Here is a 4,362-nt window from a genome sequence, read left to right as displayed (position 1 = left end):
TTTGGCTTACCAAATTCTCTCTACATTTCAACCGTTGTGTGACTCCCAGCCACATCTAACATCAGTGGCGAGTGATTTCTGAACTTATCGTGGACCCCCCCCCCTTCTCCCCCCCTTGCCAACCTGCACTGACCGGCATGGCGAAGTAAGATCATATAGACCCCATGATCAACACGGTGTGTGGAAACCTTCATCCAGCGGCGGATTAACAAAGGACTGATTATTATTATTCTAATAAATGGAAATCCTCGGCCTGTGTCACAAAAATTCTACCCTTCCTTAATATCTCTTAGCAGCATTCCTTCCTCTGTGCCACATTGTAAACACAATAGGCCGCCCATCGGAATTGTTTCCCATTGGTTGTGTCTGGCTTCAATGCCCTCAATTAAAATAAGATTAAAAGCAAATCCCAGTAATCCACAGCGTAATTAAAAAGCACAGAAGGGACGCTTGGAGCCAGCGGCTGGCGGGGTCACCTGGGCACAATGTCGCTGGAGCATGACCATTGGGGCGATCGGGCACAGACCGAGGACCCACGGAGGAAAAGGGACCCGCACCCCCCATTGTGACGTCATTAAGCCTTTTCAGCCAAGGCGATGATGTCACGCGCCACGTGCACGCCTCGCGACGACGTCGGCACGTGCAAACATCGTCTCGCGGTGCCACAGGCGCCGCCGGCCGTGTGACTTCGCCTCATTCGGAATCGTAATATGTATTTATGCTGGAGGAATCCGATGAGCTATGAAACAATTTTTTTCACAGATGCCCTGTAGTAATCAACTCCACAGCAACGATTCTAATAGCACGGCGCCTGCGACTCTGATTGGTCATCGGCAGTCATCTTAAACTCACCAGCGGCAGGCTTAAAGTTACCGCGTGGTTGCGTCTCCCCCCCCCCCCCCTCGTGTCTCAGTTAAAAGGTTAAAGGTGCGGCCCTAAATCGAACCTATATGACCAGGCTTGCGGTGCGGTGCGCTCACCACTGCGCCATCGCTCAGCCACCCTCTCACCCTCCACGCACAGACGCAGAGATTCCCCATCGGTCTTCAGAGAAAGCTGGGGGAACGTTATGCAAGTGATCTCTTACAGTAGGCACGGCACGACCGCCTTTGTATCCCCACAGATGTATTTGCGCACGGCACCAAATTGTGTCTCGGTCCGCCCGTGGTAACGCGCTCATTTACTTTCATTCTCTCGCGCGGTTCGCTGCGTTCCGTGTGTTGGGACGCGCTTGAGAGTTGACGGTGCGCCCACCGTCACGCGTGTGGTGGAGAGGAGTGCGGAGCGAACATGTGTGTGTGCGTGTGCGTGCGTGTGTGTGCGGTCCGTGGTGACGTCACCGCCACCGAGTGGCGCCTGGCGGTTGTTGTTGTTGTTGTTGTTTGCGGTCCGGGGAGTGTGGAGTCCGGCCCAGGTTGTTTAGAATTCCTCCTCGCTGCTGCCGGCCAGCAGCATCATGCGATCCTGAGTGCCGGCGGTGTCGCTCTTCTGTGGCAAATGCGCGCGTGCACAGGGCATCACCAGGCCCAATCGGGCTCACTGCTCTCTGAAACCGCTTACCAGCTCGCTCTACGGCAAACCCTCTCAGATTCATGTTGATTTATACCGGAGGAATCCGATGAGCTATGAAGTTATTTTTCACAGATGTCCAGTAAGACATCCTCTCGAAGCTGGACTCGGCGGCCGGCGGCGGCATTGGCCGTGACGCTTTCTGGACGTTCAATATGCAACATATAGTTCGCAGCGCACATGTGAAATGTACAGCCCGTTGGTGAATCAACTGCTGTATGAGGGCCTACGCCTTGTGGGCCGTGAGAGATATTGGAGCATACTTCACCACGCTGGTCAGCGATGGCTGGTGAAGGTTCGCGGGGTGTGGGAGTTGAGAACAATGGACTTCCCTGCACTGCCCTCGACTGCCCTCCACGGCTGACTGCCCCACGACGCTTAACGGGCGAGATGCGATGAGATTCGGGCGCATTGCGATGCTCCAGTGAGCGCGACGCGGCAGCTAAATCTGTTCACGGGGGAACGCGAACCGTCGGTGGAAACTCCACATTCACGTGACGGTCGCTCGCCTCTCCTTGACGTAACCACTTGCGATTGCTTACCACGTGTCGCAGCCTCTACACCGTGGCACTTGTTTCACCCACCTCATGCAACCTCGGACATGGAGTAAACATGTCCGACGTTGCATGGCGAGGCCTTCACCCAGCAATGCGTTGACACGGGGCTGTGTTTTCACTGCGGATGTGGTGTCATGTTCTTTAACAAGTTTAAAAATAGTAGAAAAATCCAGGTGAACTGGACCGGGTACATAACCCGGAGGCGCCTTGCCCACAGCTGCTGGGCGGATGAGTGAGAACGCGGTGACCTCACCCTGCTGCTCCACGTGGAGCCGTGGCGTTGTGTGGGGTGGGGAGGGAGCCACAGGGAGGGCAGCTCGCCTCGCACCCACTACATACGATGCAGTCAAATGCGAACTGCGCCTGACGTCGTTAGGTCTCGCGAGCTAAGCAGGCTTCAGCCTGGACAGTTGCTCCGATGGGCGAGCGCTGTGCATTGTGCACGTGCACAAAAGGGCTCGGTAGCCGGTAGCATTTATGCAGCCGTGGCTGTCACTTGGCTGTGAAGAGTACAGAGGGGCCGTGTCACGTCCTCAGCACTTGATAGAAACTCAAAAACAACTGCAGCGTCAATAGCAGTGGGGAGTCTGACGAGGGTCATGAACATATGGTAGGTGTGAGGAATGTTGGCTCAGTGGGGGCGCTAGGCAAAAGTAAACCCAGCAACACGTCAGGGCCTCCAAGTGACTCAAACGGCCACGAATTCATGAGAAAAAAAAATCAAATGAAAAGCTCCAATTAAAATCCTAATACGCGTATAAAGGCAATGAACATTTTAAAAGCTCCAATAAATGTCTCTGATCGCTACGTTGTCTGTATCTCTCTGCTCTCATAAACCTCCACACGTAGCTCTTGTTTACGCCTCTCTCAATTCACTAGATCTCTAACTCTTGTTCATCTCCCTTCTCTCATCTCACTGCATCTATATTTCTTACCTATAATCGTTTCTGTCATCTCAAAAGAAGCCATTATTTTCGTATCAATTGAAAGGGGAATGGGCGGGGGGGGCACCACAAATATTGTTTGTTTCGGGGCCCCCAGAGTGCCAGAGCACCGCCGAGGTTTTAGAGCAGCCACCTCGAGCTCCTCACCTGCGGTCGCCTCTTGACGCTGCGTCGCCACCGCCGCGTGGCCGCGGCCCGCAGGCCGTACACGGCCAGCAGCATGAAGGCGGCGGCAGCCACGCCGATTCCCACCGGCACGAGCAGCCCCGACATGCAGCCCACCTGCCGGAGGGCACGGGGCCACGCGGGAGTCTCAGCCTCGCACCCACAGCTGCAGCCAGGCAGTGGTCGTGCCGTGGTGGGCATTGAGTCCTGGTGCACCAAACGCAATTCTTCTCCCCCCACTACCCCCACAGCTGTCCGATTTTCCTTCCTCTCCGTAGCCCCTCACCTCTGTCCCCCGCCCCTCGTGGCCTCTCGGCTCCGGTGCAGTTGCACCGCCTGCACACTTGGTAGCTACGTCACTGCGGTCAGGGTTAGAGGAAGCCGCCAAGCAAACCGGGAATTTGCCCTGAAATTGGGAAACCTGTGTCATGAGATGGGGCAATTCTCATTCAGAACTTTCATAGCCTCGTGCATTACCCCACCTTGGAGACTGTCCTGCTGGGATGTGATGTCACGGAAATAATTGTGAGATCAATTCAAGTGACTTTTACCCACCACACTGAAGTCAAACTGAACATGTTAATGATCAGAGCTGGATTTCTTTCTAAACTAAGTGAAAAATCCACCATTATTTTAGGATGTTGTAAGCAGGTCTTTGTGACGTAACTGAATCGATAAACTCGCTACACCTGAGAGACAAGTTTAATCACAGGTGGTCGCTTGGATTCGAACCCAGGATCCGAACCCCAGGACCCCTGAGTCACTCGGCCACCTCACTTTGCAGTGCTTCTATAACTTCAGTTCCCGGCCGATCTCCACATGTCCACCAACCACCAGGTGCATACACATGGGAAACAGCCAACAGCACATGGTGGGGGTGGGGTTAAGTTGTGCTGGCAGAAGGCGGTGCAACAACATCCATTGTTGTGCTGTACTTCTAGGCTCCCGTATCTATGCTCCTCGCCTTCATCAACCACCGCCGATAGAAGCAGCGTGGTGAATTATTGCCGTGGTGAAACAACTCCAAAGAGCCACACGGTGCGGGCAGCTCCTCATCGAACAGTATATTGACAAGGGATCGTATTGTTATCGGTAACCTCCAATGACAATGGAACATGCGGATCGGG

At 54.3% G+C, this 4,362-nt stretch overlaps 1 long non-coding RNA gene across 1 annotated transcript; it reads right to left on the bottom strand.

The window, feature by feature from the left end:
* Positions 1-313: 313 nt before the first annotated feature.
* Positions 314-3,393, bottom strand: LOC144720083 (uncharacterized). The gene is made up of 2 exons (XR_013585705.1): positions 3,218-3,393; positions 314-1,488 (listed from the first exon to the last, which is right to left on the bottom strand). It is a non-coding gene; the product is annotated as an uncharacterized LOC144720083 (long non-coding RNA).
* Positions 3,394-4,362: the final 969 nt, after the last annotated feature.

The sequence above is a fragment of the Lampetra planeri genome, chromosome 7 (genome assembly GCF_965212315.1).
Source record: "Lampetra planeri chromosome 7, kcLamPlan1.2.h2, whole genome shotgun sequence".
NCBI classification, from domain to species: Eukaryota; Metazoa; Chordata; class Hyperoartia; order Petromyzontiformes; family Petromyzontidae; genus Lampetra; species Lampetra planeri.
Note: the sequence above shows the minus strand (reverse complement) of the source record. Positions and strands in the feature narration are given on the sequence as shown.